The 13,570-nt window shown below is 39.1% G+C and overlaps 1 protein-coding gene across 1 annotated transcript in view; it reads right to left on the minus strand.

Moving 5' to 3' along the window:
- Positions 1–5,906, minus strand: part of LOC137655871 (SRRM2 protein homolog rsr-2-like) — a 325,653-nt gene extending 319,747 nt beyond the window's left edge. The window contains exon 1 of the mRNA XM_068390067.1: positions 5,761–5,906. The gene's annotated coding sequence lies outside the window, so the exon portion shown is untranslated. The remainder of the gene's footprint in view (positions 1–5,760) is intronic.
- Between the last annotated feature and the right edge of the window lie 7,664 nt (positions 5,907–13,570).

Genomic DNA, 13,570 nt, shown 5'->3' on the forward strand with positions numbered 1-13,570 from the left:
TCTACGGGGAATTGCATATTAGACGAACCAAAGAGGTGCCTCCTCACCACAGGTGAAGGAAGGCCTCTGTGGCGAAGATGAAGGCAAGCCTTCCGACGGATGCGCCCTCTGGGGGCTGTTGGATCAGCAACCTGACCTTCAGCAGTCCTCCAAAGAGGAGTCTCTGTAAGTGAACTACCCCGAGGAGGAAAAACACTAGCAGTAGAGACTGACGATGGACGTAGTTTCCTCCTCGTATAGTGATCAGGAACGGGAGAAACTAAGCCGTCAGCTACCGTAGAGTCTGGAGTGGAAGAGGAGATGGGTGAAACCGCATTGGATACCTCTGACACCACAACGTCGACAAGAGACAGAGGATCAACCTCTGACGGTGACGATGATTGCTTGAAAAGCAGCACCCAATCGGATGTAATCAAGCAAAACCTCCTTGGAGGGCGAACCCGTAAGCCCCAAGGAGGACCAAAGCTGAAAGAGGGAGGTTAGTGACATGTCCTCCCCCGGGGGGAAGGGTGGAGCTGCTTCGCTAGGGGAAGCAACGTCATCTCTCGAGACCCGAGTTTGGTTAGAAATAATTCGGTCTACGCTACCACTCGATGGTCTCTCAAAAGAGACCGACCAAGTGGGAGATTCGGAGGAGGTTTGGGCAACGGAAGAAGAGGCCTTGGGTTTTTCTCCCTTCGAAGGAGAAATATCCCGTTGGACTTCTTCCGTCATCACGAAAACCTCTCCCACTGGGAGGCAGACCACTCCCTACACTTGTTGACACTATCACACCGTTAGCCCCTACAAGAAGGACAGAGGGCGTGAGGATCAGTCTCGACCGCTGACATGAACGTTCCACAGGGGCGGTCGGGAAAACCAGGGCAGGTGCGCATGGTCGTAGAAGCCAACTTCACATACACAGTAACTAGAAAAAGAAAGAAAAAAGCATTAATGGCTGCCAATATGACGGCGAGGATGAGAGCGAACATGTCCGACCACCATCCAAGCCGAGAGCAAAGTGAGCTCAAGCACAGGTGTGTGAGGGGGGGAGTATCAAGCTACCCTACTTTACCCCCGCTAACTAGCGGTATGAGTAGTAAACCCTCGTTAAAAATTAATGGCTGGTCATTTCAGCTACGCCGAAAGTAATACCCCTATTAAATAGCGTGGTTTGTATTCCAGTTACGGAACAAATTGTCCATCTATGCTGCTGAGTTATTTCTATTTTTGTTTGTTTATATCCTACGGTTTACATGTACAGTATCTACATGTAAGGTAAGCCATTATTTGTAATTTACTTTTAGGACACCACTGTAGTTATAGTGTTCATGCAAATAAAGGAAATAGGGTAGGGCATTATCTGTGATTTACTTTTATGCTTTGTGACTAGGAAGGGGGGTCCAGGGGCTTGCCCCAGCTAGGTCTGTGACCTGGGAAGGGGGGAGTCTGGGGTTTGTGACCAAGGAGCTAATAGGTTAGGTTAGGTCAGATACGGGAGTATTAGGTTTTGTAGCCTTTTAGACGAATCTTGAAATCTATAGTATTTTCGTTCATGAAAAACATTTCTTGTGAGACAAACTATTTTACCAACAGTTTATACTGAAGTGTGTTTGCAATGAATTTTTCTTTTATTTCCTTTTTTTTCCCACCCAAAGCCCCAGTTTCACCTGTGTCCATTGGGAATGGGGGGAATAACAGGATTATTTGCTGAAATGCAGGTCAAATTCCTTTAAAGCACACAATTTACCCTAGAAATTTTTTTTTTCTTTTAGAAATGTTGTCCCATGTTAAACTATAATATGGGTTGAATGTAGTCTGTTGGAACAAGCGATATCTTTCTTATTACTTGTCAAATCCTTTTACTTTATGGGGAAAATGTTCTTTATGATCTGATATACCATAATATGAAGTTAATTCATCATTTTACATAAAATGATTTACCTTTACCACGGCAATATTTTCTAAGTTCAGCCCGGTCCGCACACAAGTCACGGGTAGCTCCTCCTTACTTTCAAAATTTCCTGATAGATAGAGCCTGTCGTCCCAGGCTATGAAGCGTTCGTTTTTACAATTTAATGCTGTCCCATCAATATGCATTCTTACCTCTAGGTCAAGTCTGTAGTTGGTTGGGGCACATCCTTTACAGTGGCATTTAATACTCCTGTAATAATCATCATAAAATGTTAGGTAGGGAAAAGGTCGTTATAATGCATCGGTCGCTGAAGACATGGCCAAGTTACTCAATCGCTCCGTTCGCCTATCAGCTGGTGGCACACGCTTGGAAATTTAGTGATGTTCAAACTTAAGTTTTTGCTAATCCCAACAATCTACATTCTTACCCTATAGTTAAGATTGTAGTTTGTTGGGACATGTTCCGGAATTATGCAGAAAACTAATTTGTAATACAGTATATACATCCAAAAGTTAGGATAGGCAATAACTAGTTAAGACGTTTAGTAGGACTAAGCCAGTGTCAATCTGCCCAGCCGAACTAACCTTTCTTTACAGTGCCCTTGTAGGCCTGCTTTTGTTGGCCATGTGATTTCAAAATTTTTAACCCCTGCTGTGACCCAAGATTGACCTGACCGAGCCTAAAAGGTTGGCCTTTCTAACGCTAACCGCTGTGATGGAAAGACGTAAGTCCTTTAGTTTTTCTTTGAGCGATGTGGTTGAACTTACTACTCACATCGATCAGCTTGATGCTTTAAGGACGATCATGAATAATTGGAGGTGCAATTGTTGTAAAATATTCACATAAAGGTAATCTTAAGTAACATTTTTATTACAGTTTAGTAAGGATATAATTCAGAGTGCTACCCATTGCTTTTATTGTGTAGGAGAGAGATTTACTTGTGATTCACTTTATCATACTGTACTGTAAGGATTTATTTTTTATTTTGTAACCAGGGAAGGGGGTACGGGGGCTTGCCCTAGCTACAAGCCCCCAGCTAGGGGTTGTGACCTGGAAACTAATAAGTTAGGTTAGGTGGGTTTGTTAGGTTCTGTTGCCTTTTACAAATTTTGCTAAGGGTTGTGACCCGTGAAGGGAGTCCGGGGGCTTGGCCCCGGTAAGGGGTTATGACCTGGAAACCAATAGTTAGGTTAGATGAGTTTGTTAGGTTCTGTTGCCTTTTACAAATTCTGCTAGGGGTTGTGACCTGTGAAGGGGGTCCAGGGGCTTGGCCCTGGCTAGGGGTAGTGACCTGGAAACTAATAGGTTAGGTTAGGTTAGGTGGGTTTGTTAGGTTCTGTGGCCTTCTACAAATTTTGCTAGGGGTTGTGACCCGTGAAGGGGGTCCGAGGGCTTGGCCCCGGCTAGGGGTTGTGACCTGGAAACTAATAGGTTAGGTTAGGTGGGTTTGTTAGGTTCTGTTGCCTTTTACAAATTCTGCTAGGGGTTGTGACCTGTGAAGGGGGTCCGGGGGCTTGGCCCTGGCTAGGGGTAGTGACCTGGAAACTAATACGTTAGGTTAGGTTAGGTGGGTTTGTTAGGTTCTGTGGCCTTCTACAAATTTTGCAAGGGGTTGTGACCCGTGAAGGGGGTCCAGGGGCTTGGCCCCGGCTAGGGGTTGTGACCTGGAAACTAATAGGTTAGGTTAGGTGGGTTTGTTAGGTTCTGTTGCCTTTTACAAATTTTGCTAAGGGTTGTGACCCATGAAGGGAGTCCGGGGGCTTGGCCCCGGCAAGGGGTTATGACCTGGAAACCAATAGGTTAGGTTAGATGGGTTTGTTAGGTTCTGTTGCCTTATACAAATTTTGCAAGGGGTTGTGACCCGTGAAGGGGGTCCAGGGGCTTGGCCCCGGCTAGGGGTTGTGACCTGGAAACTAATAGGTTAGGTTAGGTGGGTTTGTTAGGTTCTGTTGCCTTTTACAAATTTTGCTAAGGGTTGTGACCCGTGAAGGGAGTCCGGGGGCTTGGCCCCGGCAAGGGGGTATGACCTGGAAACCAATAGGTTAGGTTAGATGGGTTTGTTAGGTTCTGTTGCCTTCTACAAATTTTGCTAGGGGTTGTGACCCGTGAAGGGGGTCAGAGGGCTTGGCCCCGGCTAGGGGTTGTGACCTGGGAACTAATAGGTTAGGTTAGGTGGGTTTGTTAGGTTCTGTTGCCTTTTACAAATTTTGCTAGGGGTTGTGACCTGGGAAGGGGGTCCGGGAGCATGTCCCCGACAAGTTGTGATCTGGGAACTACTAAGTTAGGTTGTGACCTGTGAAGAGGGTCCAGGGGCTTGGGCCCCCACTAGGGGGTTGTGACCTGGGAACTAATGGGTTAGGTTGTTTTTTGCACACCCAAAGTCCCAGGGTCTCACCTGTGTCTCTCAGGAGGGGGGGGGGGGGGTTTCCAACATGTTCATACAGTGTTTTCCTAGTGTGTAGAGCATAGGGACAAATGAGTGAAATTTCAGTTTTTTTTTTATATAGTACGAAATGCCAAGCACAAAACTAGGGGTTTTCTTGGTGTTCCAACACATTTCTTGTTAGTTATTCTCGCACGTATCCGACATTCGTGCGCTGAGGGGTCCTAATATGTAGATTGTTGGGACAAGCATTTACAAAACTAGTGAATTCATTAATATATAATTTTGGGTATATGTATGATAGCGGCCACCTGTATGTATGTTTACGGTTAACTTAGAATACGGCAGTGTACGGGGGGGGGGGGGGGGGTTAGGTAAGTAGGTAAGCACACGGCTTGTAGATTAGGTTAGGGGGAAAGTTGAGCTTAGATGATGTCCATTTTTACTCCACAAAGGAGAAACTGGCTGCTGATTTACAAAGGCTCCTGTAATTGAGTTATAATTCCCAGGAAAAAAAAAACATCTGATTTCTGTCTTTTTTATTTTATTTTCTGGCGATCCTGTCCTAGTAGTGTAGTATGAAATAAGATATGAAACTAGTTCTACAATTTACAAATTATTATGATTGTATTACCTTGCCAGGTAGCCAGAAGTGAACCTGGTTGAGAAACAAACACTGGGTTAAGACTTGGCCTTAGGGTAAGCTAAGGATACGTCGATCAAAGGGAGTAGCAAGGAACCCCACCTCAGGTTGGGCTATGGCTTCTAGGTTAAGATAGGTTGGGAACCTTACATCAGGCGGTACCTCGAATTACTGGAATCCCCCGGATTTACTGGAATCCCCTTGAAAATTACCGAAATCCCTTACAATATCACTACAAACAGTTAGAAATCTATAAATAATGTGTTTTTATTAAAATGCGTTATTTTCATGTTTTTAGCATTTATATTTTTTCTATATTTGCAGGTAAAACCTTGGCTAGGGGTTCTGACCTGGGAAGGGGATCCGGGGGATTTCCCCCGCCTAGGGGTTGTGACCAGGGAACTACTAGGTTAGGTTACGTGGGTTTGTTAGGTTCTGTACCCTTTCATATATTGTGTAAAGGGTATATAGAAAAACTTTAAAATATGCATTTTAATAAATTTACTAAAAAAATAATGTAAATTGATAAAAACACATATTTATCGATTTCAAAGGGTTTGCAGTGATATTGTAGGAGATTTCGGTAATTTTCAAGGGGTTCCCTACGTCAGGTGATAGTCTCATGGTTGCGTCCCTTTTATTTTATTTTTTTCAGTGATAAAGACTCCACTGTCGTCCACTTAACATAAGTCAACTTATGCAAAATACCCAGTTTCGTTAGGCTGTTATTACCAAATGAGCAAAGCAACAACCTCAGATACTGACAGTTCCCCTACTAGTCTTCTGATGTGTACATATACCATAATATCATCTATATCAAAAAGTTCTATGTTTACTGACCGATTATGCAGATGAGAATATTAAGAACTGCGTCGCCAGGACCTTAATTTTTCTTCTTTTTCCCGTAATAATGAGGAAGCACGTACGACATGACAGAAGCGGCTATCGTAGTCTACGGTGATGCGCACCGTGGTTGACATTCAGCGTGCAACCCATTGAAAAGAGACGCGTGATCAGTAGTGTTTCTAATAATTACTATGTACAAAATATTCTTCTGCATTTATTAGACGTACTGGCTTTCTTTTGTGAACTTTTAAACTCAATATTATTTCTAGTATTATTCCTCTAGTATTATCCATGAGCTTCATAAGTGTCAAACACAATCAAATTAACATTCCTTTATAATTCGTAAGGTTTCTGACAGTCGCCTGCGACTCATGAGTTTACAATAAACACACGGACGGTGATCTCTTACTTATCAATCTATGTTTAAGTACAATATTACTGTTTGTTTTAATATATAAACAAGTTGTTAATGATATCATGTTCACTACATTTTCTGAATAGGTAATGCTCATAGGTTGCACACAACGTTTTGTTATTGTTTTGCTCTTGTTAAAGAAAACGAAAACCTTAGTCTCATAATTGAACCAGTGACTTACTTATTCTTAATTACGCACTCGCGCTCTCTATTTGTGTTCTATTTCATTCTGTACATTGATATCAGATGCAAGATGACATTTTTTTTTAAACAAAAAATTCCTAAGGAAGTAAATGCCTATACTAAATACAACGAAAAAACGACTGTGTGGCGGCACATGGTTTTATATGGATTCCAACTGGCGGCACATCAGTGACACCAGAATCCAGATATGAAAATTCGATCCCTCAGAATTGTATAATTTAGGTTGAACAGTATCCTCATACATATTTTGTTCAAGAGATAAAAAAAATTGAGGTCAAACAGCTTGAAAGAACTTATAAGGACTAAAATGAGATAACTGAGCCCTTTTGTGTTGCTCTATTATTATTATTATTATTATTATTATTATTATTATTATTATTATTATTATTATTATTATTATTATTATTATTATTATTATTATTATTATTATTACTTGCTAAGCTATAACCCCAGCTGGAAAAGCAGGATGCTATAAGCCCAGGGTCCCCCCTACAGGGAAAATAGCCCAGTGAAGAAAGGAAACAAGGAAATCTAAAATATTTTAAGAACAGTGACAACATTAAAATAAATATTTCCTATATAATCTGTAAAAACTTAAACAAAACAAGAGGAAGAGAAATTAGATAGAAAAGCGTGCCAAAATATACCCTCATGCAAGAGAACTCTAACCCAAGACAGTAGAAGAGCATGGTACAGAGACTATGGCACTACCCAAGACTAAAGAACAATGGTTTGATTTTGGAGTGTCCTTCTCCTAGAAGAGCTGCTTACCATAGCTAAAGAGTCTCCTCTACCACTACCAAGAAGAAAGTGGCCACTGAACGATTACAGTGTAGTAGTGAAACTCTTGGGTGAAGAAGAACTGTTTGATAATCTCAGTCTTGTCAGGTGTATGAGGACAGAGGAGAATCTGTAAAGAATAGGCCAGACTATTCGGTGTATATATGTGTAGGCAAAGGGAAAGAACCGTAACCAGAGAGAAGGATCCAATGTAGTAATGTTTAGCCAGTCAAAGGACCCCATAACTCTTTAGCAATAGTATCTCTACAGGAGGCTGGTGCCATGGCCAACCTACTACATATAAAACTATTCTTTTGAATTTATTAGATGTACTTGCTTTCTCTTGTAAACTTTTAATTTCCTAATTCGATATTATTTCTATTACAATCCACGAGGTTCCTAAAAGTGTCAATACACTCAAATTAATAATCCTTAATAATTCGCAATGTTTCTGACAGTCGCCTGCGCCTGATAAGTTTACGATAAATTCATGGATCTTAACCTATTACTTATCAATCGATATTTAAATACAGTATTAGTGCGTATTTTAATATCTATCCAAGATGTTAATAATATAATGTTCACTACAATAATCTTGATAGATAATGCTCATAGGTTGCACAAAATGGTTTGTTATTGTTTTGCTCCTGTTAAAGAAAACGAAAGCACTAGTTTCATAATTGAACCAGGGACTAACTTATTCTTAATTACGCGCTTGCGATCTCTATCTGTGTTCAGTTTTATTCTGTACATTGATATTAGATGCAAGATAACATTTGTTAATGATAAATTCATAAGACAGTAAAGGTCTGTATTAAGTACAATTAAAAGATAACTGTGTAGCGGCAGATGGTTTTATATGGATTCCAACTGGCGCCACATCAGACACCAGAATCCAGATATGAAAATTCGATATTGTAAATTAAAGTAATACCTTGGCTATTGAATACCCCAGAACTTGTATAATTTAGATTGAACGGTATCCTCATACATATTTTGTCCAAGAAATAAAAAATGGAGGTGGAACAGCTTGAAAGAACTTGAAAGGACTAAGATGAGATAACCGAGCCCTTTAGTGTTGATCTCATCCAGATACAGCCCAGCCTTCAAAACATTGTTCCATCAACTTTTTCGTTGATGACCTTTATTTTTTTTTATCCAAGCACAATGGTAAGATAGCACACAATACTTCAAATGAAGAGGAGGGAGTTAATCTTGTCTCTAGTTCAGTGATAAAGGCAATGGCAAAATTTTGTAGATAAATATTTATCACTTAAGGCAGCAGCATGCAGAGCAGGCGATTTTTAAAATGACAATACATGGAGTGACCAGAAACATCTTAAAATAAAGGCTGAAATATTCCTCTCTTGATAAGCTTTTGGTAAAAGGGTCCTCAAATGCATCAATAGTGCCATAAAAAAAGAGAAAGATCTCTGGAAGGGCAGTTACCCAACATTAGGGGGGGAACACCCCTTTCAAGTAACACTGACACCTCTACTCCTCACCATCTTCCACTCAAGTCATTCACTCTCCTACTACAAGTAAAGTGAAGTCAATGATTAATTATTCCATATACTGCATAAGTATGTTCTATTAATTACAAAATTTTCTGCACTTCATGTAAACTTTGTGTAAAACTGGCTCACAACAGGGGCACCCTTGTGTACAGAACTAATTAATGCTATTTTCATTCATTCTTATTGAGAAAATTGATTTGGTGTTCGAACACTCTTTTCCATATCGTCAGTAGCATCGTTGTACATAATTACATAGACAATGAGACTGATATTTCTATTTTCTATTAAAAGGAAGGCCCCTTCGACTGTTCTGTGTGCTTCAATGATGTACAGAAGCATAGTTTTCATGTATATAAATAATAAACGTGTTATGTTAACCTAATGAAATTCATCCCGCACTCAACAGGTTTTCAAGATGTTAGGGATGGCTATAGATGCAAACCAAAATTTTAATATCATTAAATGCTGGAAGGTAATCACAGTCACTAATGTCATTACAATCATTAAGGGGTGATTGATAAGCTACCATACCAAGTTATTAATGCTTGGAAGAAAAATTTCTGATCTGAGGCAGTCAATGACTTCAAGGGCTTCACTGAAACACAAGGCAATGTGTAGCAACTGAATGGGGAAGATGTCATTGAACATAAATAAGACCATCAGGAAGAGTTAACAAATGCCTAGTTACAATTAGACTAAAGAGAAAGATCGATGAAAACTTGAGAGATGAACAAGCAGGATTTAGAAAAGGTAGTTGCACTGACCAAATTTTCATTTTTAAGGCATGTACAGCAGTGTAGAATATAGAAATTCACCTTTGACAGCATTTCTGGACTATGAAAATGTCTTTGATAGTGTGCACCAATCAATTTTTGGGAGAGTCCTGTGTTATTGTGAGTTTCTCCTAAATATGTAAATTTTATCAAGTCTGTTCGTGAGCATAGCAAGTGCAAAGTTGATGTTAGTGGAGTCCTATTAAATGTATTTCCAGTGAACAGCAGAGTACTACAAGGGAATATTTTATCACCTATGTTATCCTCCTCATGGATTTTGTAATGCATAGAACGGTTGGAGATGGTGGAGAAAGATCGGACTGGATTGGTAGTAGGGAATTAGCTAACCTAAAGTATGCTGATGATACTCTCCTTGTAAGCAGAACACCACAGAATTTGCAATACCTTCTTACCAGAATGCATAAAATATCAAAGGAGGTTGGGCTGAAGAAATTACAAAACATAAAAAACAGAGGCGCAAGACTGATAAAAGGTGTCCCAGCTACAGAAAGGATCACCCCCTATACTAATCGATTTACACAGGCTGCCGAGTAAAGCGAGAATTGAATTTAAAATATGTACAATAACCCACCAAGTTATCAGAACCGGGCATCCAAAATACTTAAGAGAACTGCTACATATTGTGCAGCTAACAAATCGTGTATAGCATGTATTATGTGTACTGTATAGTACAGTACACTACATAAATACTTTATTATGCAGTTTCAAACTGTTGGAAGCTAGATTTGTCTACTTTAGGCTCCAGAGCCTTTAAACATGCGGCCCCGAGACAATATAATAAGCTCCCACGAAACATTCGAATGATTGAAGACATTAAGGCTTTCAAGAGGATACTGAAGACTTTCTTATTTCATGAGTCCTTTGACAGTGACGATTTAACAGTAAATGAACAATACGCAATATGAAACGTTAAATACTCTGAACGAACAAGATAAAATGACAGTGGAGGTCCTGTAGAGAGTGGGGTTCCCCTGCTGTATGGGACCGGAAAAGCAGCCATCAAAGTAAAGTAAGTAAGTAATGGCAGAGATGATGAGAATGGAATATGCAATGGAAGATGAAATATCATTGGAAGAAAGGATTAATAAGGTGAAATCATTTATATATTTACGAACTATGATCTCAAATACAAAGCATATCAGCCAATGATAAGGTTAAGTAAAATTTGAAAATCAAATAACCAGAAATTATATCAGTTTAGTGAGATTGGTGTTATAGTAGGGACACGAGTCATAGTATGACAATGAAACTTATCTAACAGATTTTGCAGATTTGAGAACAAAGCCCTCAGAAGAGTATTAGGAGTTAAATTGCAGGAAAGGATTAGAAAGTAAACTATACGACAGATTCCTCTAGTGTTATATGTGGATGAGATCATAGTGAGGGGGTAGATGGAAATGGTTTGGGCATGCTCTTCACACTCCCCAAGAGAGATTAGTTCACTTAACATTTAACTGGACTCCACAAGCTACTAGTAGAACTAGAAGACCCAGGCCTACATGGCTGAGAACTATGAAGCGTGAAGTAGAAGATGAATGGAGAAATATTGAGACGACTAACGAAATCTAACCGAAGCCCTTTGCGTCAATGGGCGTAAATATTGATGATGAGTTATAAGAATTCATTAAGTCAACAGAAGATAAGGATAGATTTTGTCAAGATACAGAAACACAATGCCAGACTTTAGGAAAATTGAGTTAGGCATTTTGAATATGTAGATATTTGAAAGGCAAAATAAAAGAATATGATTCCTATAAGCAGCACTCCATTAAAGTCACTCGAGATCTTACGAAATCTATTTTACTTCTGCATCAGTTACCTGCCATAATATACTATTACAAAATAAAAAAGGGTTTACTACTAGTGGAAAAAAGTAGACAATCCAGTCTCATCGATGTTACCTTCTCCCAACACAATATGCAGCTTTATCTGCTCGCACTCTCAACACACATTTCTCTATGTCATCCGCTAAACTCAATATCCTTCATCAAAAGCATCCGGGTCGGCTCCACTTCCAGAAACTGACATAGAAACAGGTAATCCTTCTGTTATTTTAAGTGATTAGAAGGTAGTAGGTTGGCCAGGGCACCAACCACTCATTGAGATGCTACCGCTAGTTATCGAGTCCTTTGACTGGCCAGACAGTAATACATTGGATCCCTCTCTCTGATTACGGCTCATTTTTCCTTTGCTTACACACAAACCGAATAGTCTGGCCTATTTTTTCCACAGTCTCCTCTGTCCTCATACACCTGACAACACTGGGATTACCAAACAATTCTTCGCTCAAGGGGTTAACTACTGCACTGTAGTAGTTTAGTATATAGACCTTGGTTCATTGGCTACTTTCCTTTTGGTAAGGGTAGAAGGGACTATTTAGCTATGGTAAGCATCTCTTCTAGAAAGACACTCCAAAATCAAACCATTATTCTCTACTCTTGTTAAGAGCCATAGCCTCTGTACCATGCTCTTCCACTGTCTTAGGGTAGAGTTCTCTTGCTTGAGAGTACACTCGGGCACACTATTCTACATTGCTTTATATATGAAAGACTTATCTTAATGATACTGGTCTTAAAATACTTCATTTTACTTATTTATTACTTCTCTTGCAGTTTATTTATTTCCTTATTTCCTTTCCTGGGCTATTTTCCCTTTTGGAGCCCTTGGGCTTATTTCATGTGGCTTTTCCAACTAGGATTGTAGCATAGCATGTAATAATAATAATAATAATAATAATAATAATAATAATAATAATAATAATAATAATGCCTACACTATCATCCTACATCTGATCTATATAAGCATACAAAGAGCATAACCATCTCCACCATCCATAATCACATGAGAAGTATGGAAGATTCAGTGAGTACCCAAGCCAAGCAGCCTAGCATAATATGTGTATTCTATAGTAGTACATACAGTACTGTACTGCAGTTTTAATATAACCTGTATAGCATGTACTATATGTATTGTATAGTACAGTACGCTACATAAATACATTATTATGCAGTACAAGTTGGGTACTTGTATATTTTGTGCTACCTATATACAGTATTTTGATTTACTAAGTCCAAGTACAGTTTGTTTGTTTGTTCATTAAATTGCCCCAGTCCCCAACAGTACTAGATAACTGCAAAAGGCTACATTTGTGGAAACTTGTCAACACGTTTGCATAACTCATACAGCGCCAAATGGTACCAATTTAGAGAATTACTTAATCAGAAAATAAATTCTGCATTGATTATTCTGATTACTGTGAAAATATGCAGAATTTATTTATCACATAACCATATCATATACTGTGCAGTATTTTCATACATGATATAAAAGGGGAAATATGGAATAAAGGCAAGTAAAAAGATAAATAAGGGCATATTTTACAGAGAAATTTAGGATTCCTTAACAAATGCAGACATTATTCAAGATAAAGTAAGACAATGAAAAACAAAATTAAAATGATTGAGGATTAACTGATAGGTATAGTTCTCACAAACAATTGATTTTTCTAATAACACAACATTTGAATTTTTATCAATCAGTGAATGATTATGCACCATGAAGATCATATCAATTTGCAAATTCCGGAATAAGAAAACAGAGGAAGAGCACTGAGAACAACAATGTTTCTGTTGAGTGTCAACGCTATAAAATGGTTTGGTATGGCATGAGATGATAAATTTCCCAGTAGAAAGATATCACTCACAATTAATTCATTTCTATGGTTCATGTACATAGTCAAAAACTTGACTAACATTGTCCAGCACCATGAAGACACGAGTAAACTACTGTATAATGTTTGTTAACTGTATGAACAAATAATTGCATGTCTAGTTAATACACAAATACAAAACAGAAAGCCTTCTCTTTCAAAAATGTTATTTTCATTAGTAAAATAAATTTTTGAATATACTTACCCGATAATCATGTAGCTGTCAACTCCGTTGCCCGACAGAATTCTACGGGAGGGATACGCCAGCTATCACTATACTAGAAGGGGGTGTACTCACAAGCGCCACCTGTGGCCAGGTACTACAGTACTTGTTGTTGACGCCACCTCACTTTTTCCTCGGTCCACTGGTTCTCTATGGGGAGGA

Source organism: Palaemon carinicauda, chromosome 16, assembly GCF_036898095.1.
Source record: "Palaemon carinicauda isolate YSFRI2023 chromosome 16, ASM3689809v2, whole genome shotgun sequence".
Taxonomy (NCBI): Eukaryota; Metazoa; Arthropoda; class Malacostraca; order Decapoda; family Palaemonidae; genus Palaemon; species Palaemon carinicauda.